Here is a 22311-nt window from a genome sequence, read left to right on the forward strand (position 1 = left end):
CTGTTCCTAGACCCACTGTTCCTAGACCAGTTAACCCACTGTTCCTAGACCAGTTGACCCACTGTTCCTAGACCAGTTAACCCACTGTTCCTAGACCAGTTGACCCACTGTTAACTGCCTTGTTGAAAATAAAGATTTGTTCTTAGCTGACTTGCCTAGTTAAATAAAGGTAAATATATAAATGGTTAAAGGACATAAAATAAATAAGCATAAATATGGGTTGTATTTACAATGGTGTTTGTTCTTCACTGTTTGCCCTTTTCTCGTGGCAAAAATGCCACAAATATTGCTGCTGTGATGTCACACTGTGGAATTTCACCCAGTAGATATGGGAGTTTTTCAAAATTGGATTTGTTTTGAATTCTTTGTTGATCTGTGTAATCTGAGGGAAATATGTCTCTCTAATATGGTCATACATTGGACAGGAGGTTAGGAAGAGCAGCTCAGTTTCCACCTCATTTTGTGGGCAGTGAGCACATAGCCTGTCTTCTCTTGAGAGCCATGTCTGCCTACGGTGGCCTTTCTCAATAGCAAGGCTATGCTCACCGAGTCTGTACATAGTCAAAGCTTTCCTTAATTTTGGGTCAGTCACAGTGGTCAGGTATTCTGCCGCTGTGTACTCTCTGTTTAGGGCCAAATAGCGTTCTCGTTTGCTCTGTTTTTTTGTTAATTCTTTCCCATGTGACAAGTAATTATCTTTTTGTTTTCTCATGATTTAGTTGGGTCTAATTGTGCTGCTGTCCTGGGGCTCTGTAGGGTGTGTTTGTGAACAGAGCCCCAGGACCAGCTTGCTTAGGGGACTCTTCTCCGGGTTCATCTCTCTGTAGGTGATGGCTTTGTTGTGGAAGGTTTGGGAATCGCTTCCTTTTAGGTGGTTATAGAATTTAACAGCTTTTTCTGGGTTTTAATAATTAGTGGGTATCGGCCTAGTTCTGCTTTGCATGCATTATTGGTGTCCTAAGTTGTACACGGAGGATATTTTTTGCAGAATTCTGTGTGCAGAGTCTCAATTTGGTGTTTGTCCCATTTTGTGAAGTCTTGGTTGGTGAGCGGACCCCAGACCTCACGACCGTAAAGGGCAATGGGCTCTATGACTGATTCAATTATTTTTAGCCAGATCCTAATTGGTATTTGAAATTTATGTTCCTTTTGATGGCATAGAATGCCCTTCTTGCCTTGCCTCTCTCGCTCTCTCTCTCGCTCTCTCTGTCTCTCGCTCTCTCACTCTCGCCTCCTCTCTCTCGCTATCGCATCCTCTCTCTCGCTCCGCCTCCTCTCTCTCGCATCCTCTCTCGCATCCTCTCTCTCGTCTCGCCTCCTCTCTCTCGCTCCTCGCCTCCTCTCTCTCACTCTCTCTCGCTCTACACCTTCTAGCTCTCGCTCTCACCTCCTCGATTCGCCTCCTCTGTCCGCCTACAGGGATTCGCCTCCTCTCTCTCGAACTACAGGGATTCAACACGTCTGTCCCGAACTACAGGGATTCAACACTCTGTCCCGAACTACAGGGATTCAACACGTCTGTCCTGAACTACAGGGATTCAACACGTCTGTCCCGAACTACAGGGATTCAACACGTCTGTCCCGAACTACAGGGATTCAACACGTCTGTCCCGAACTACAGGGATTCAACACGTCTGTCCCGAACTACAGGGATTCAACACGTCTGTCCCGAACTACAGGGATTCAACACGTCTGTCCCGAACTACAGGGATTCAACACGTCTGTCCCGAACTACAGGGATTCAACACGTCTGTCCCGAACTACAGGGATTCAACACGTCTGTCCCGAACTACAGGGATTCAACACGTCTGTCCCGAACTACAGGGATTCAACACGTCTGTCCCGAACTACAGGGATTCAACACGTCTGTCCCGAACTACAGGGATTCAACACGTCTGTCCCGAACTACAGGGATTCAACACGTCTGTCCCGAACTACAGGGATTCAACACGTCTGTCCCGAACTACAGGGATTCAACACGTCTGTCCCGAACTACAGGGATTCAACACGTCTGTCCCGAACTACAGGGATTCAACACGTCTGTCCCGAACTACAGGGATTCAACACGTCTGTCCCGAACTACAGGGATTCAACACGTCTGTCCCGAACTACAGGGATTCAACACGTCTGTCCCGAACTACAGGGATTCAACACGTCTGTCCCGAACTACAGGGATTCAACACGTCTGTCCCGAACTACAGGGATTCAACACGTCTGTCCCGAACTACAGGGATTCAACACGTCTGTCCCGAACTACAGGGATTCAACACGTCTGTCCCGAACTACAGGATTCAACACGTCTGTCCCGAACTACAGGGATTCAACACGTCTGTCCCGAACTACAGGATTCAACACGTCTGTCCCGAACTACAGGGATTCAACACGTCTGTCCCGAACTACAGGGATTCAACACGTCTGTCCCGAACTACAGGGATTCAACACGTCTGTCCCGAACTACAGGGATTCAACACGTCTGTCCCGAACTACAGGGATTCAACACGTCTGTCCCGAACTACAGGGATTCAACACGTCTGTCCCGAACTACAGGGATTCAACACGTCTGTCCCGAACTACAGGGATTCAACACGTCTGTCCCGAACTACAGGGATTCAACACGTCTGTCCCGAACTACAGGGATTCAACACGTCTGTCCCGAACTACAGGGATTCAACACGTCTGTCCCGAACTACAGGGATTCAACACGTCTGTCCCGAACTACAGGGATTCAACACGTCTGTCCCGAACTACAGGGATTCAACACGTCTGTCCCGAACTACAGGGATTCAACACGTCTGTCCCGAACTACAGGGATTCAACACTTCAACACGTCTGTCCCGAACTACAGGGATTCAACACTTATGTCCCGAACTACAGGGATTCAACACGTCTGTCCCGAACTACAGGGATTCAACACGTCTGTCCCGAACTACAGGGATTCAACACGTCTGTCCCGAACTACAGGGATTCAACACTTCTGTCCCGAACTACAGGGATTCAACACTTCTGTCCTGAACTACTGGGATTCAACATGTCTGTCCCGAACTACAGGGATTCAACACGTCTGTCCCGAACTACAGGGATTCAACACGTCTGTCCCGAACTACAGGGATTCAACACGTCTGTCCCGAACTACAGGGATTCAACACGTCTGTCCCGAACTACAGGGATTCAACACGTCTGTCCCGAACTACAGGGATTCAACACGTCTGTCCCGAACTACAGGGATTCAACACGTCTGTCCCGAACTACAGGGATTCAACACGTCTGTCCCGAACTACAGGGATTCAACACGTCTGTCCCGAACTACAGGGATTCAACACGTCTGTCCCGAACTACAGGGATTCAACACGTCTGTCCCGAACTACAGGGATTCAACACGTCTGTCCCGAACTACAGGGATTCAACACGTCTGTCCCGAACTACAGGGATTCAACACGTCTGTCCCGAACTACAGGGATTCAACACGTCTGTCCCGAACTACAGGGATTCAACACGTCTGTCCCGAACTACAGGGATTCAACACGTCTGTCCCGAACTACAGGGATTCAACACGTCTGTCCCGAACTACAGGGATTCAACACGTCTGTCCCGAACTACAGGGATTCAACACTTATGTACCGAACTACAGGGATTCAACACGTCTGTCCCGAACTACAGGGATTCAACACGTCTGTCCCGAACTACAGGGATTCAACACGTCTGTCCCGAACTACAGGGATTCAACACGTCTGTCCCGAACTACAGGATTCAACACGTCTGTCCCGAACTACAGGGATTCAACACGTCTGTCCCGAACTACAGGGATTCAACACGTCTGTCCCGAACTACAGGGATTCAACACGTCTGTCTTGAACTACAGGGATTCAACACATCTGTCCTGAACTACAGGGATTCAACACGTCTGTCCCGAACTACAGGGATTCAACACGTCTGTCCCGAACTACAGGGATTCAACACGTCTGTCCCGAACTACAGGGATTCAACACGTCTGTCCCGAACTACAGGGATTCAACACGTCTGTCCCGAACTACAGGGATTCAACACTTATGTACCGAACTACAGGGATTCAGCACGTCTGTACCGAACTACAGGGATTCAACACGTCTGTCCCGAACTACAGGGATTCAACACGTCTGTCCCGAACTACAGGGATTCAACACTTATGTACCAAACTACAGGGATTCAACACGTCTGTCCCTAACTACAGGGATTCAACACGTCTGTCCCGAACTACAGGGATTCAACACGTCTGTCCCGAACTACAGGGATTCAACACGTCTGTCCCGAACTACAGGGATTCAACACGTCTGTCTTGAACTACAGGGATTCAACACGTCTGTCCCGAACTACAGGGATTCAACACGTCTGTCCCGAACTACAGGGATTCAACACTTATGTACCAAACTACAAGGCGGGGTAATCAGCAATCATAATGCCACTCACTCACTCACTCACTCACTCACTCACACTCTTCCTTGGCCTTTTCGGTAAACTTAAAAGCTATTTCGTTTTAATTTAAGAGTGTTGGTCCCAGCAAGACAGAGGATGCTCCTTTCTCCTCCGCTGTGCTCTCATCTTCTGTTTCCTGTGGTTTATTGAAGCTCTTCGGCTTCCAGACTCAGCTGCTGCACAGACATCAGTACCGGCCTCCTAGTGGGTCTGGGTAGGAAACACAGCGGAGAGCCAGGCAACATTTACACTGGATATAACCTCTCTCTCTCTTTGATAGATTTACTATAGAGGGAGAGGAGTGGGAGAGGGAGAGGAGGGAGAGAGAGGGAGAGAGAGGGGAGGGAGGAGAGAGGGGGAGAGAGGGGAGAGAGGGAAGAGGAGGAGGGGGAGAGGAGGAGAGGAGGAGGAGGGAGAGGGAGAAGAGAGAGGGAGAGGAGGAGGAGGAGGAGAGAGGGGAGGAGGGAGGGAGACTAGGAGAGAGAGGGAGAGGAGGGAGAGGAGAGAGAGGGAGAGGGAGAGGAGGTGGAGGAGAAAGAGGGAGAGGAGGAGAGAGAGGGAGAGGAGAAGAGGAGAGGAGGAGAGAGAGGGAGAGGAGGAGAGAGAGGGAGAGGAGGAGAGAGAGGGAGGGAGTAGGGAGAGAGGGAGAGGAGGGAGAGGGAGAGGAGGGAGAGAGGGAGATGAGGGGAGAGAGGGGATGAGGGGAGAGAGGGAGAGATTTAGAGAGGGAGAGGAGGGAGAGAGAGGGAGAGGAGGAGAGAGAGGGAGAGGAGTAGGAGAGAGAGGGAGAGGAGGAGGAGAGGGAGAGGAGGGGAGAGAGGGAGAGGGAGGAGAGAGAGGGAGAGGAGGGAGAGAGAGGGAGAGGGAGAGAGAGGGAGAGGAGGAGAGAGAGGGGAGGAGAGAGGAGGAGAGAGAGGGAGAGGAAGAGAGAGGGAGAGGAGGAGAGAGAGGGAGAGGGGAGGAGAGAGAGAGAGAGAGAGAGAGAGTTAAAGGGAAGGAAGGGAGTGGGTGAGGCAGACCGTGGTAACTGAAGAAGCACAGAGACTCCTGAGTAAAGTGCAGAATATAATATAGGAAACAGAGATGATAACAGTGGCTGTGTGTATTGTTGATCTATAGGGAACAGAGATGATAACAGTGGCTGTATGTATTATTGATCTATAGGGAACAGAGATGATAACAGTGGCTGTATGTATTGTTGATCTATAGGGAACAGAGATGATAAAAGTGGCTGTATGTATTATTGATCTATAGGGAACAGAGATGATAACAGTGGCTGTATGTATTATTGATCTATAGGGAACAGAGATGATAACAGTGGCTGTATGTATTATTGATCTATAGGGAACAGAGATGATAACAGTGGCTGTATGTATTATTGATCTACAGGGAACAGAGATGATAACAGTGGCTGTATGTATTATTGATCTACAGGGAACAGAGATGATAACAGTGGCTGTATGTATTATTGATCTATAGGGAACAGAGATGATAACAGTGGCTGTATGTATTATTGATCTACAGGGAACAGAGATGATAACAGTGGCCTCTGTTACGCCTGCGTTCCAAATGACAACCCCATTCCCTATGAGCCCTGGTCAAAAGAAAATAGTGTACCAATATACAGAACAGGGTGCCATTGGGGATGTGGACATTGTGTGGTATTAGAAATGAAACCCTGCGGGTTCTCCACAGAGGTCATTGGCTGTGCTCTGGATGAGGTCACTGTTGCCGAGGTAGAACTGCGTACGTTGGTGCGCCTGTCTCTTGGTTGATACGGGATATTTAACTCTGCAAGTCAGTTAAGAACAAATTCTTATTTTCAATGACAGCCTACTGGGGAACATTGGGTTAACCACCTGTTCAGGGGCAGAAGGACAGATGTCAGCTTGGATGTTTGAACTTGCAACCTTCCAGTTACTAGTCCAAAGCTCTAACCACTAGGCTACCCTGCCATCCCATATGAGGATCTAAACCAAATCTGAACTTCACTACGTTCACTTCCTCCTTCTGGTCGGTGAGGTTGGTGAGGGGAAATGGGAAGTGTCCACAATGGAACCCTTTTGTGTTGTGCACCACTTTGTTTTGGGACACTACACCGGGAGTAGGCAGCCATTTGGGCTTCAGAACAGAACAGCTTGTGTATTACAAAGCAGAACTAGTCATTGTGTTTTTCCCTTCTTACATGGCAGTTTGCAGAACAAAGGTGGGGTTGTGAGAGAGAGAGAGAGAGAGAGAGAGAGAGAGAGAGGGAGATGGAGGGAGAGGGAGAGGGAGATGGAGAGAGAGAGAGGGAGAGAGAGGGAGAGAGAGACAGAGAGGGAGAGAGAGAGAGAGACAGAGACAGAGACAGAGAGACAGAGAGAGAGAGAGATACAGAGAGGGTATTATTATCTTTTGAGGAACTACATGTGAAAGAGGATGTGACGCTCCTGTTTGAAAGTGCAGACAAGACAACGGGGACCGAGAGAAACAGCGTCTATCCCCAGACCATCAGACTGGTAAACAGCTTCTGTCTCCAGACCATCAGACTGGTAAACAGCTTCTATCTCCAGACCATCAGACTGGTAAACAGCTTCTATCTCCAGACCCATCAGACTGGTAAACAGCTTCTATCTCCAGACCATCAGACTGGTAAACAGCTTCTGTCTCCAGACCATCAGACTGGTAAACAGCTTCTATCTCCAGACCATCAGACTGGTAAACAGCTTCTGTCTCCAGACCATCAGACTGGTAAACAGCTTCTGTCTCCAGAACCATCAGACTGGTAAACAGCTTCTATCTCCAGACCATCAGACTGGTAAACAGCTTCTCTCATGTCTCTATCTCCAGACCATCAGACTGGTAAACAGCTTCTGTCTCCAGACCATCAGACTGGTAAACAGCTTCTATCTCCAGACCCATCAGAATGGTAAACAGCTTCTATCTCCAGACCATCAGACTGGTAAACAGCTTCTGTCTCCAGAACCATCAGACTGGTAAACAGCTTCTATCTCCAGACCATCAGACTGGTAAACAGCTTCTGTCTCCAGACCATCAGACTGGTAAACAGCTTCTGGTCTCCATCACCACCAGACTGGTAAACAGACAGTCTGAAGAGGGCTCAACAAAACCATCAGACTGGTAAACAGCTTCTGTCTACAGCTGCACCATCAGACCACCAGACTGGTAAACAGCTTCTATCTCCAGACCATCAGACTGGTAAACAGCTTCTGTCTCCAGACCATCAGACTGGTAAAGCTTCTATCTCCAGACCATCAGATCTGGTAAACAGCTTCGGTCTCCAGACCATCAGACTGGTAAACAGCTTCTGTCTCCAGACCACCAGACTGGTAAACAGCTTCTATCTCCAGACCACCAGACTGGTAAACAGCTTCTGTCTCCAGACCATCAGACTGGTAAACGGCTTCTATCTCCAGACCATCAGACTGGTAAACGAATAGGCTTCTATCTCCAGACCATCAGACTGGTAAACAGCTTCTATCTCCAGACCATCAGACTGGTAAACGGCTTCTATCTCCAGACCATCAGACTGGAAACAGCTTCTATCTCCAGGCCATCAGACTAATAAACAGCTTCTAGCACGCCCCCATTCTCATCGACGGGGCTGTAGTGGAGCAGGTTGAGAGCTTCAAGTTCCTTGGTGTCCACATCACCACAAACTAACATGGTCCAAACACACCAAGACAGTCGTGAAGAGGGCACAACAAAACCTATTCCCCCTCAGGAGATGCTGTTGAAAAGATTTGCCATGGGTCATCAGATGCTCACAAGGTTCTACAGCTGCACCATCGAGAGCATCATGACTGGTTGCATCACCGCCTGGTATGGCAACTGCTGCTGTAGCCACCGACCTGCAAGGCACTACAGAGGGTAGTGCGTATGGCCCAGTACATCACTGAGGCCAAGCTTCCTGCCATCCTGTAGAGTAGGACCTCTATACCAGGCGGTGTCAGAGGAAGACCCTAACAATTGTCAAAGACTCCAGCCATCCCAGTCATAGACTGTTCTCTCTGCTTCCTCATGGCAAGTGGTACCTGAGCACCAAGTCTGGGTCCAAGAGGCTTCTAAACAGCTTCTACCCCCAAGCCATAAGACTCTTGAACATCTGATCAAATGGCCACCCAGACTATTTGCACCCCTCCCCCTTTTACACCGCTGCGACTGTCTGTTATTATCTGTGCATAGTCACTTTAATAACTCTACGTACATCTACATATTACCTCAATTACCTCGACTAACCAGTGCCTCCCTCAGTTTACACAGAGGGGTTCATAACGAATAGGGTTCCATTTCCCTCCGGATACACAGAGGGGTTCCAGCTTTCTAGTTTGGTCTGATAAGGCTTCAGCTTCATAACTGGTCTGAATAGGGTTTCATTTCCCTCAGGATACACAAAGGGGTTCATAACGAATAGGGTTCCATTTCCCTCAGGATACACAGAGGGGTTCATAACGAATAGGGTTCCATTTCCCTCAGGATACACAGAGGGGTTCATAACGAATAGGGTTCCATTTCCCTCAGGATACACAGAGGGGTTCATGGTCGAGTAGGGTTCCATTTCCCTCAGGATACACAAAGGGGTTCATAACGAATAGGGTTCCATTTCCCTCAGGATACACAGAGGGGTTCATGCTGGGATGATTCAGCAAACAAGCTGATTGGTTACCTACCTAGTAACTTGTCATCTCCATGTCCAACCGTTACCTACCTAGGATGAAGGCTCGGCTTCAGCTTCCCCTTCTAGGACTGGTCTGAAGGCAGGGCTGGTTTTATTGGGACACGCAGCAATGAAATTTCCTTGAACTAATGTGGGACTGAGATGCTGTTGTAGAGTAGAGATGCTGTTGTAGAGACGCTGTTATAGAGTAGAGATGCTGCTGTAGAGATGCTGCTGTAGAGTATAAATGATGTTGTAGAGTAGAGATGCTGTTGTAGAGATGCTGCTGTATAGATGCTGTTGTAGAGTAGAGATGTTGCTTTAGAGTAGAGATGCTGCTGTAGAATAGAGATGCTGCTTTAGAGATGCTGTTGTAGAGTAGAGATGCTGCTGTAGAGTAGAGATGCTGCTGTAGAGTAGAGATGCTGCTTTAGAGATGCTGTTGCAGAGCAGAGATGCTGTTGTAGAGTAGAGATGCTGCTGTAGAGTATAGATGCTGCTGTAGAGATGTTGTTGTAGAGAAGAGATGCTGTTGTAGAGATGCTGCTGTAGAGTAGAGATGCTGCTGTAGAGATGCTGCTGTAGAGTAGAAATGATGTTGTAGAGTAGAGATGCTGCTGTAGAGTATAGATGCTGCTGTAGAGATGCTGCTGTAGAGTAGAGATGCTGCTGTAGAGATGCTGCTGTAGAGTAGAGATGCTGCTGTAGAGATGCTGCTGTAGAGATGCTGCTGTAGAGATGCTGCTGTAGAGTAGAAATGATGTTGTAGAGTAGAGATGCTGCTGTAGAGTATAGATGCTGCTGTAGAGATGTTGTTGTAGAGAAGAGATGCTGTTGTAGAGATGCTGCTGTAGAGATGCTGTTGTAGAGTAGAGATGCTGTAGTAGAATAGAGATGCTGCTGTAGAGTAAAGATGCTGCTGTAGAGTATAGATGCTGTAGTAGAATAGAGATGCTGTTGTAGAGTAGTGATGCTGTAGTAGAATAGAGATGCTGCTGTAGAGTAAAGATGCTGCTGTAGAGTAGAGATAATAACCTCAACCTTGGGCTTCAGCTTCCACTTCTAGACTGGTCTGACTAACCTTAACCCCAAGCTTCAGCTTCCCCTTCGAGACTGGTCTGACTAACCTCAACCTCAGGCTTCAGCTTCCCCTTCTAGACTGGTCTGACTAACCTCAGGCTTCAGCTTCACCTTCTAGACTGGTCTGAATAACCTCAGGCTTCAGCTTCCCCTTCTAGACTGGTCTGAGTAACCTCAGGCTTCAGCTTCCCCTTCTAGACTGGTCTGAGTAACCTCAGGCTTCAGCTTCACCCTCTAGACTGGTCTGACTAACCTCAACCTCAGGCTTCAGCTTCCCCTTCTAGACTGGTCTGACTCACCTCAACCCCAGGTGTCAGCTTCCCCTTCTAGACTGGTCTGACTAACCTCAACCTCAGGCTTCAGCTTCCCCTTCTAGACTGGTCTGAGTAACCTCAGGCTTCAGCTTCCCCTTCTAAACTGGTCTGACTAACCTCAAATTCAGGCTTCAGCTTCCCCTTCTAGACTGGTCTGAGTAACCTCAGGCTTCAGCTTCACCCTCAAGACTGGTCTGACTAACCTCAACCTCAGGCTTCAGCTTCCCCTTCTAGGCCGGTCTGAATAACCTCAGGCTTCAGCTTCCCCTTCTAGGCCGGTCTGAGTAACCTCGGCTTCAGCTTCCCCTTCTAGACTGGTCTGACTAACCTCAACCTCAGGCTTCAGCTTCCCCTTCTAGACTGGTCTGACTAACCTCAGGCTTCAGCTTCCCCTTCTAGACTGGTCTGACTAACCTGAGGCTTCAGCTTCCACTTCTAGACTGGTCTGAGTAACCTCGGCTTCAGCTTCCCCTTCTAGACTGGTCTGACTAACCTCAACCTCAGGCTTCAGCTCCCCCTTCTAGACTGGTCTGACTAACCTCAGGCTTCAGCTTCCCCTTCTAGACTGGTCCGACTAACCTCAATCTCAGGCTTCAGCTTCCCCTTCTAGACTGGTCTGACTAACCTCAGGCTTCAGCTTCCCCTTCTAGATTGCTCAGACTAACGTCAGGCTTCAGTTTCCCCTTCTAGACTGGTCTGACTAACCTCAACTTCAGGCTTCAGCTTCCCCTTCTAGACTGGTCTGAGTAACCTCGGCTTCAGCTTCCCCTTCTAGACTGGTCTGAGTAACCTCAACCTCAGGCTTCAGCTTCCCCTTCCAGACTGGTCTGAGTAACCTCAGGCTTCAGCTTCCCCTTCTAGACTGGTCTGACTAACCTCAGGCTTCAGCTTCCCCTTCTAGACTGGTCTGACTAACCTCAACCTCAGGCTTCAGCTCCCCCTTCTAGGCTGGTCTGAGTAACCTCGGCTTCAGCTTCCCCTTCTAGACTGGTCTGACTGCCCATTCATTTATATTCAGGCTTCAGCTTCCCCTTCTAGACTGGTCTGAGTAACCTCAGGCTTCAGCTTCCCCTTCTAGACTGGTCTGACTAACCTCAACCTCAGGCTTCAGCTCCCCCTTCTAGACTGGTCTGAGTAACCTCGGCTTCAGCTTCCCCTTCTAGACTGGTCTGACTAACCTCAACCTCAGGCTTCAGCTCCCCCTTCTAGGCTCGTCTGAGTAACCTCGGCTTCAGCTTCCCCTTCTAACTGGTCTGACTAACCTCAGGCTTCAGCTTCCCTTCTAGACTGGTCTGACTAACCTCAGGCTTCAGCTTCCCCTTCTAGGCTGGTCTGACTAACCTGCTTCAGCTTCAGGCTTCCCTTCTAGACTGGTCTGACTAACCTCAACATCAGGCTTCAGCTCCCCCTTCTAGGCTGGTCTGAGTAACCTCGGCTTCAGCTTCCCCTTCTAAACTGGTCTGACTAACCTCAGGCTTCAGCTTCCCCTTCTAGACTGGTCTGACTAACCTCAGGCTTCAGCTTCCACTTCTAGACTGGTCTGAGTAACCTCAGGCTTCAGCTTCCCCTTCTAGACTGGTCTGAGTAACCTCAACCTCAGGCTTCAGCTTCCCCTTCTAGACTGGTCTGACTAACCTCAGGCTTCAGCTTCCCTTCTTAGACTGGTCTGACTAACCTCAGGCTTCAGCTTCCCCTTCTAGACTGGTCTGACTAACCTCAACCTCAGGCTTCAGCTTCCCCTTCTAGGCTGGTCTGACTAACCTCAGGCTTCAGCTTCCCCTTCTAGACTGGTCTGACTAACCTCAACCTCAGGCTTCAGCTTCCCCTTCTAGGCTGGTCTGAGTAACCTCAGGCTTCAGCTTCCCCTTCTAGACTGGTCTGAATAACCTCAGGCTTCAGCTTCCCTTCTAGACTGGTCTGACTAACTTCAGGCTTCAGCTTCCACTTCTAGACTGGTCTGAGTAACCTCAGGCTTCAGCTTCCCCTTCTAGACTGGTCTGAGGTAACCTCAACCTCAGGCTTCAGCTTCCCCTTCTAGACTGGTCTGAGTAACCTCGGCTTCCCCTTCTAGACTGGTCTGACTAACCTCAATCTCAGGCTTCAGCTTCCCCTTCTAGACTGGTCTGACTAACCTCAATCTCAGGCTTCAGCTTCCCCTTCTAGACTGGTCTGACTAACCTCAGGCTTCAGCTTCCCCTTCTAGATTGCTCAGACTAACGTCAGGCTTCAGTTTCCACTTCTAGACTGGTCTGACTAACCTCAACCTCAGGCTTCAGCTTCCCTTCTAGGCCCTTCTAGGCTGGTCTGACTAACCTCAACCTCTGGTCTGCTTCAGCTTCCCCTTCTAGACTGGTCTGAGTAACCTCAGGCTTCAGCTTCCCCTTCTACTGGTCTGACTAACCTCAGGCTTCAGCTTCCCCTTCTAGACTGGTCAGGACTTCTGTCCATTCATTTATATTCTGTTTGTTTACAGGGATATTAGTCAGTGCCACAGACAACCCAGACATCTATTTGGTAGATACCCACCACAAGCCAATGTGGGTTCACCATGGACTTAAAGCCACAATGTGTAATTTTACTCTGGGTGTTGCACACTGATGTAAGAGTATGTCCTGGTTCCTGTTACCAGACTGTGTGCTCCTGTGTGTATGTGTACCCAACGTTGTCTTTTCACATGAAGTGGTTGTCTATAACCGCGCTGTGTGTGTGTGTGTGTGTGTGTGTGTGTGTGTGTGTGTGTGTGTGTGTGTGTGTGTGTGTGTGTGTGTGTGTGTGTGTGTGTGTGTGTGTGTGTGTGTGTGTGTGTGTGTGTGTGTGTAACAGTCTCAGTATTTACTGTGATACCAGGCAGAGGAGGAATGTGGAGTGGTTGTGGCTGGCTAAGGGTTGTTAGACCATCTGGGCCTGTAATTATCCTTGTCTTGTTGGACTGCTGATCTAGGATCAGTTCTGCCCTTTAGATCATACTGTATCAGATGGACATGGACTGGGAGGACCTGATCCCAGCTCAGCAGCTCTAAGACTTCTACATATGGTCTCTTGTTTATCCATCTCTGGGAACATTACATCTGTCACGAATGGCAGCTTCAAGAGCATTAAAGTTAAACTAAAAGTTCATGTTTCATTCTGCTGTTTTCCATGATGTGAAAATAACACGGTTTGCAGTTTCCTGGACGGATGGTGAGTTGAAAGATTCTCAAACCCACAATGGGGAAAAAAAACATCCTTTTCTCTTTAAAAAAGGGAAACTTTACAATGATGATAAACAAAATATGCAGAACAAAAATGTAGAGTAAAACACAACACCAAGGAATAAATCCAAAATGAGCAATGATAGCTTGGCTCTATACATGGGGTACCAGTACCTAGTCAATGATAGCTTGGCTCTATACATGAGGTACCAGTACCTAGTCAATGATAGCTTGGCTCTATACATGAGGTACCAGTACCTAGTCAATGATAGCTTGGCTCTATACATGGGGTACCAGTACCTAGTCAATGATAGCTTGGCTCTATACATGGGGTACCAGTACCTAGTCAATGATAGCTTGGCTCTATACATGGGGTACCAGTACCTAGTCAATGATAGCTTGGCTCTATACATGGGGTACCAGTACCTAGTCAATGATAGCTTGGCTATATACATGGGGTACCAGTACCTAGTCAATGATAGCTTGGCTCTATACATGGGGTACCAGTACCTAGTCAATGATAGCTTGGCTCTATACATGGGGTACCAGTACCTAGTCAATGATAGCTTGGCTCTATACATGAGGTACCAGTACCTAGTCAATGATAGCTTGGCTCTATACATGGGGTACCAGTACCTAGTCAATGATAGCTTGGCTCTATACATGGGGTACCAGTACCTAGTCAATGATAGCTTGGCTCTATACATGAGGTACCAGTACCTAGTCAATGATAGCTTGGCTCTATACATGGGGTACCAGTACCTAGTCAATGATAGCTTGGCTCTATACATGGGGTACCAGTACCTAGTCAATGATAGCTTGGCTCTATACATGGGGTACCAGTACCTAGTCAATGATAGCTTGGCTCTATACATGAGGTACCAGTACCTAGTCAATGATAGCTTGGCTCTATACATGGGGTACCAGTACCTAGTCAATGATAGCTTGGCTCTATACATGGGGTACCAGTACCTAGTCAATGATAGCTTGGCTCTATACCAGTACCTAGTCAATGATAGCTTGGCTCTATGCATGGGGTACCAGTACCTAGTCAATGATAGCTTGGCTCTATACATGGGGTACCAGTACCTAGTCAATGATAGCTTGGTATACACACACAGGAGTCACACAGTCTGGCTATACAGGTACCAGTACCTAGTCAATGATAGCTTGGCTCTATACATGGGGTACCAGTACCTAGTCAATGATAGCTTGGCACTGACTATACATGAGGTACCAGTACCTAGTCAATGATAGCTTGGCTCTATACATGGGGTACCAGTACCTAGTCAATGATAGCTTGGCTCTATACATGAGGTACCAGTACCTAGTCAATGATAGCTTGGCTCTATACCATGAGGTACCAGTACCTAGTCAATGATAGCTTGGCTCTATACATGAAGGGTACCAGTACCTAGTCAATGATAGCTTGGCTCTATACATGGGGTACCAGTACCTAGTCAATGATAGCTTGGCTCTATACATGGGGTACCAGTACCTAGTCAATGATAGCTTGGCTCTATACATGGGGTACCAGTACACTCAGTCAATGAGGGGAAGCTGACACATACAGACATCTAGAAGGGGTACCAGCCTAGTCAATGATATCTTGGGTTCTATACATCAGACCAGTCTAGTCAAGCTGATAGCTTGGCTCTATACATGGGGTCAGACCAGTCTACCTAGTCAATGATAGCTCAGACCAGTCTATACATGGGGTAGCCAATAACTAGTCAATGGGAAGCTGAAGCCTGAGGTTGAGGTAGTCAGTACCAGTCAATGATAGCTTGGCTCTAGTACTGGGGTACCAAGTCTGAGCAGTCAATCATAGAGGTTAGTCAGACCATCATGGGGAAGCTGAAGCCTGATGTTTAGCTTGGCTCTAGACAGTCTGAAGGGGAAGCTACCAAGCCTAGTCAATGATTACTTCAGACCAGTCTAGAATGGGGAATGAAGTCAATCATCAGCCAGCAGTCTATACATGGGGTACCAATAACTGAAGCCTGATAGTTAGTCAGACCAGTCTATAAGGGGAAGCAATAGGTTAATCACAGTAAAGTCTGAACTGCTAAACAGGTTAACACAGTCAGACCAGTCTAGAAGGGGAAGCTGAAGCTGAGGTTAGTCAGACCAGTCTAGAAGGGGAAGCTGAACTCACACTGAGGTTAGTCAGACCAGTCTAGAAGGGGAGCTGAAGCCTGAGGTTATAGACAACCAGTCTAGATGGGAAGCTGAAGACGAGGTTGGGTACAGACCAGCCTAGAAGGGAAGCTGAAGCCTGAGCTGGACCAGCCTGAAGGACTGAACTGAGTAGTCAGACCAGTCTACACATTGGGAAGCTGAAGCCTGGGAACTCAGACCAGTCTGGGTATCAGGGAAGGTGAATCTGAGGTTAGGTTTCAGACCAGTCTGAAGGGGAAGCTGACTAAGATCCCAGTCTAGAAGTGGAAGCTGAAGCCTGAGGTTAGTCAGACCAGTCTAGAAGGGGAAGCTGAAGCCTGAGGTTAGTCAGACCAGTCTAGAAGGGAAGCTGAAGCCTGAGGTTGAGGTTAGTCAGACCAGTCTAGAAGGGGAAGCTGAAGCCTGAGGTTGAGGTTACTCAGACCAGCCTAGAAGGGGAAGCTGAAGCCTGAGGTTAGGTTTCAGACCAGTCTAGAAGGGGAAGCTGAAGCCTGAGGTTAAGGTTAGTCAGACCAGTCTTGAGGGTGAAGCTGAAGCCTGAGGTTACTCAGACCAGTCTAGAAGGGGAAGCTGAAGCCTGAGGTTACTCAGACCAGTCTAGAAGGGGAAGCTGAAGCCTGAGGTTAGTCAGACCAGTCTAGAAGGGGAAGCTGAAGCCTGAGATTGAGGTTAGTCAGACCAGTCTCGAGGGTGAAGCTGAAGCCTGAGGTTACTCAGACCAGTCTAGAAGGGGAAGCTGAAGCCTGAGGTTGAGGTTACTCAGACCAGTCTAGAGGGTGAAGCGGAAGCCTGAGGTTGAGGTTACTCAGACCAGTCTAGAAGGGGAAGCTGAAGCCTGAGGTTAGTCAGACCAGTCTAGAAGGGGAAGCTGAAGCCTGAGGTTAGTCAGACTAGTCTAGAAGGGGAAGCTGAAGCCTGAGGTTAGTCAGACCAGTCTAGAAGGGGAAGCTGAAGCCTGAGGTTGAGGTTAGTCAGACCAGTCTAGAAGGGGAAGCTGAAGCCTGAGGTTGGTCAGACCAGTCTAGAAGGGGAAGCTGAAGCCTGAGGTTAGTCAGACCAGTCTAGAGGGGGAAGCTGAAGCCTGAGGTTAGTCAGACCAGTCTAGAAGGGGAAGCTGAAGTCTGAGGTTAGTCAGACCAGTCTAGAAGGGGAAGCTGAAGTCTGAGGTTAGTCAGACCAGTCTAGAGGGGGAAGCTGAAGCCTGAGGTTATTCAGACCAGTCTAGAGGGGGAAGCTGAAGCCTGAGGTTAGTTAGACCAGTCTAGAAGGGGAAGCTGAAGCCTGAGGTTACTCAGACCAGTCTAGAGGGGAAGCTGAAGCCTGGGATGGAACGGCCACTGTTCAGTCAGACCAGTCTGAGGTACCAGTCCAGGGATAATAGTGTTGATGTGAGCCCTGACCAGCCTTTTCAAAGTTTTTCATGGCTACAGATGTGAGTGTTACGGGGCAAGAGTAATTTAGACAGGTTACCTTGGCGTTCTTGGGCACAGGGACTATGGTGGTCTGCTTGAAACATGTTGGTATTACAGACTGGGTCAGGGAGAGGTTGAACATGTCTGGTCTCAAGGACATTTCCATGTAGGAGGATTCCTTGTGCTCAGGATTTCTCCCAATGACATTTCCATGCATCATTTCCATGCATCATTTCCATGCATCATTTCCATGCATCATTTCCATGCATCATTTCCATGCATCATTTCCATGCATCATTTCCATGCATCATTTCCATGCATCATTTCCATGCATCATTTCCATGCATCATTTCCATGCATCATTTCCATGCATCATTTCCATTTCATGCATCATTTCCATGCATCATTTCCATGCATCATTTCCATGCATCATTTCCATGCATCATTTCCATGTACTGTCGGAAAATTCCTTGTAAATCACAACGTCCCTGAGGATTTTTCTATTTAAGAGATGTAGAATTCCTGAATTGTTTATATATTTCCCTTTATGTATTGTGTGAAACTCTCTCCAGCACTGATACGAGACTTCTCTCACTGACTGTCTATGTTGAGCAACATCCTCTGCTTCTTCCTACATAAACAGAAGGGAATATAGATTACCCAGAGGGCTGTTACTCCTGTCCTCAGTCAGATAGTCCATCAGCTCTGTACTACATGAGTAGAATGAATATAGATTACCCAGAGGAAATACGAGTTCTACTGGACTGCGAGGCACCCTATTCCCTATGTAGTGCACTAATGTTAACGAGGGGCCACTTCATACACAGACGGAGTGTTTTGATGTGGAGAGAGAGAGCGGCTCTAACCCTGTCCCTTCGTCTGCGTCCCTACATAGTGCACTACCCTGTGGGCCCTGGTCAAAAGTAGTGCACTACATAGGGAATAGGGTTCTATAGGACCCTGGTCAAAAGTAGTGCACTATAGAGGGAATAGGGAGTCATTAGGGACACCCCCCCCGTCCCTCTCCTTTTATCCACCAGGGAGAGAAGCTGACAACAGCTCTTCCTGTGTTCACCAGACACCAAAGAGGAAGAAAGGACAAACAGTTTCCTGTTCCTCTACAGATGGTTGATGGGGACATCAGCTGACTAGACAGGGAAATGGATTCCTCTACAGATGGTTGATGGGGACATCAGCTGACTCTAGACAGGGAAATGGATTCCTCTACAGATGGTTGATGGGGACATCAGCTGACTAGACAGGGAAATGGATTCCTCTACAGATGGTTGATGGGGACATCAGCTGACTAGACAGGGAAATGGATTCCTCTGCAGATGGTTGATGGGGACATCAGCTGACTAGACAGGGAAATGGATTCCTCTACAGATGGTTGATGGGGACATCAGCTGACTAGACAGGGAAATGGATTCCTCTGCAGATGGTTGATGGGGACATCAGCTGACTAGACAGGGAAATGGATTCCTCTACAGATGGTTGATGGGGACATCAGCTGACTAGACAGGGAAATGGATTCCTCTGCAGATGGTTGATGGGGACATCAGCTGACTAGACAGGGAAATGGATTCCTCTGCAGATGGTTGATGGGACATCAGCTGACTAGACAGGGAAATGGATTCCTCTGCAGATGGTTGATGGGGACATCAGCTGACTAGACAGGGAAATGGATTCCTCTGCAGATGGTTGATGGGGACATCAGCTGACTCTAGACAGGGAAATGGATTCCTGTACAGATGGTTGATGGGGACATCAGCTGACTAGACAGGGAAATGGATTCCTCTGCAGATGGTTGATGGGGACATCAGCTGACTCTAGACAGGGAAATGGATTCCTGTACAGATGGTTGATGGGGACATCAGCTGACTCTAGACAGGGACATGGATTCCTCTACAGATGGTTAATGGGGGCATCAGCTGACTCTAGACATGGGGAAAGAAAAACAAATGTGTGTGTGTTTGTATGAACACATGTAAATTGAGAAAGGCTGGGGGAGGAAATGTGTTTCTGCAGGATTGCCACAACCCACATGTAAATAAAACGTAGAGCTAGAGAGAAGCATTGACCAGAGTCTTTCATCACCGGGTTAAAGTCTTCTTCCTCTTTCCTTCTGTGGTGTCTCTGCTTCCACAGACCACACAGTAAATTATCTGATCTCTGTGTGTGTGTGTGTGTGTGTGTGTGTGTGTGTGTGTGTGTGTGTGTGTGTGTGTGTGTGTGTGTGTGTGTGTGTGTGTGTGTGTGTGTGTGTGTGTGTGTGTGTGTGTGTGTGTGTGTGTGTGTGTGTGTGTGTGTGTGTGTGTGTGTGTGTGTGTGTGTGTGTGTGTGTGTGTGTGTGTGTGTGTGTGTGTGTGTGTGTGTGTGTGTGTGTGAGAGATCAGAAACCTTATCAGATACAGACATTAACTACATACACTGTTGCTGCTGAGCTCTGTGAGAAGAAGTTTAGAACATTTTCCTGTCAGAATGGATTCTATTGAACACTTTCCTGTCAGAATGGAATCTCTAGAACACTTTCCTGTCAGAATGGAATCTATAGAACACTTTCCTATCAGAATGGAATCTATAGAACACTTTCCTGTCAGAATGGAATCTCTAGAACACTTTCCTGTCAGAATGGAATCTCTAGAACACTTTCCTGTCAGAATGGAATCTCTAGAACACTTTCCTGTCAGAATGGAATCTCTAGAAAACCTGTCAGAGTGGATTCTCTAGAAAACCTGTCAGAATGGAATCTATAGAACACTTTCCTGTCAGAATGGAATCTATAGAACACTTTCCTGTCAGAATGGAATCTCTAGAACACTTTCCTGTCAGAATGGAATCTCTGGAACACTTTCCTGTCAGAATGGAATCTCTAGAACACTTTCCTGTCAGAATGGAATCTCTAGAAAACCTGTCAGAGTGGATTCTCTAGAAAACCTGTCAGAATGGAATCTATAGAACACTTTCCTGTCAGAATGGATTCTCTAGAAAACCTGTCAGAGTGGATTCTCTAGAAAACCTGTCAGAATGGAATCTATAGAACACTTTCCTGTCAGAATGGAATCTCTAGAAAACCTGTCAGAGTGGATTCTCTAGAAAACCTGTCAGAGTGGATTCTCTAGAAAACCTGTCAGAATGGAATCTATAGAACACTTTCCTATCAGAATGGAATCTAGAGAACACTTTCCTATCAGAATGGAATCTATAGAACACTTTCCTATCAGAATGGAATCTATAGAACACTTTCCTGTCAGAATGGAATCTCTAGAACACTTTCCTGTCAGAATGGAATCTCTAGAAAACCTGTCAGAGTGGATTCTCTAGAAAACCTGTCAGAATGGAATCTATAGAACACTTTCCTGTCAGAATGGAATCTCTAGAAAACCTGTCAGAGTGGATTCTCTAGAAAACCTGTCAGTGTGGAATCTATAGAACACTTTCCTGTCAGAATGGAATCTCTAGAAAACCTGTCAGAGTGGATTCTCTAGAAAACCTGTCAGAATGGAATCTATAGAACACTTTCCTATCAGAATGGAATCTATAGAACACTTTCCTGTCAGAATGGAATCTATAGAACACTTTCCTGTCAGAATGGAATCTATAGAACACTTTCCTATCAGAATGGAATCTATAGAACACTTTCCTATCAGAATGGAATCTATAGAACACTTTCCTGTCAGAATGGAATCTCTAGAAAACCTGTCAGAGTGGATTCTCTAGAAAACCTGTCAGAATGGAATCTATAGAACACTTTCCTATCAGAATGGAATCTATAGAACACTTTCCTGTCAGAATGGAATCTATAGAACACTTTCCTATCAGAATGGAATCTATAGAACACTTTCCTATCAGAATGGAATCTATAGAACACTTTCCTATCAGAGTGGATTCCATCCTCGTTCAATGCTTGACACCAACATAAAATAAACATTTATGTGGGTGTACTCTCTGTTTACCCAGAAGTTAAATATCATGTAGTTTGACCAGTCTGTCCACAAGAGATTAACAGGGGTGTGAAACCATGTATAACCTTGATAGTGACAGCAGAGTGTTGGGAACATGGCTCCTTTTCCCCGACTGAAAAATATATCTCGGCTGCTCCATCAAATCCTAGAATGATTATGTCATTATAATCTTTAGCCTAGATGTTTAGGTCTGTTTTAGACATGATACAAACAAATTCAGGAACACATAAATACAAATATTACTTTGATATGATTTATTTTAAAATTGAAAATACAGCTTTAGAAACATAAATAAATCAACTTTTCCAGTATAGACCTGTCAAACCAAGACACCGCCAGGAGGGAGTTAGGTTCAACAGCCTGTCAAACCAAGACACCGCCAGGAGGGAGTTAGGTTCAACAGCCTGTCAAACCAAGACAACGCCAGGAGGGAGTTAGGTTCAACAGCCTGTCAAACCAAGACAACGCCAGGAGGGAGTTAGGTTCAACAGCCTGTCAAACCAAGACAATGCCAGGAGGGAGTTAGGTTCAACAGCCTGTCAAACCAAGACACCGCCAGGAGGGAGTTAGGTTCAACAGCCTGTCAAACCAAGACAACGCCAGGAGGGAGTTAGGTTCAACAGCCTGTCAAACCAAGACAACGCCAGGAGGGAGTTAGGTTCAACAGCCTGTCAAACCAAGACAACATCAGGAGGGATTTATGTTCAACAGCCTGTCAAACCAAGACAACGCCAGGAGGGGGTTTAGGTTCAACAGCCTGTCAAACCAAGACACCGCCATGAGGGAGTTAGGTTCAACAGCCTGTCAAACCAAGACAAGGCCAGGAGGGAGTTAGGTTCAACAGCCTGTCAAACCAAGACACTGCCAGGAGGGAGTTAGGTTCAACAGCCTGTCAAACCAAGACACCGTCAGGAGGGAGTTAGGTTCAACAGCCTGTCAAACCAAGACACCGCCAGGAGGGAGTTAGGTTCAACAGCCTGTCAAACCAAGACACCGCCAGGAGGGAGTTAGGTTCAACAGCCTGTCAAACCAAGACAACGCCAGGAGGGAGTTAGGTTC

General features: G+C 47.5%; 1 pseudogene; it reads left to right on the forward strand.

The window, feature by feature from the left end:
• LOC135547713 (protein FAM124A-like) overlaps positions 1 to 22311 on the forward strand; it is a 622546-nt pseudogene that overhangs the window by 157353 nt on the left and 442882 nt on the right.

The sequence above is a fragment of the Oncorhynchus masou genome, chromosome 10 (genome assembly GCF_036934945.1).
Source record: "Oncorhynchus masou masou isolate Uvic2021 chromosome 10, UVic_Omas_1.1, whole genome shotgun sequence".
Classification (NCBI taxonomy): Eukaryota; Metazoa; Chordata; class Actinopteri; order Salmoniformes; family Salmonidae; genus Oncorhynchus; species Oncorhynchus masou.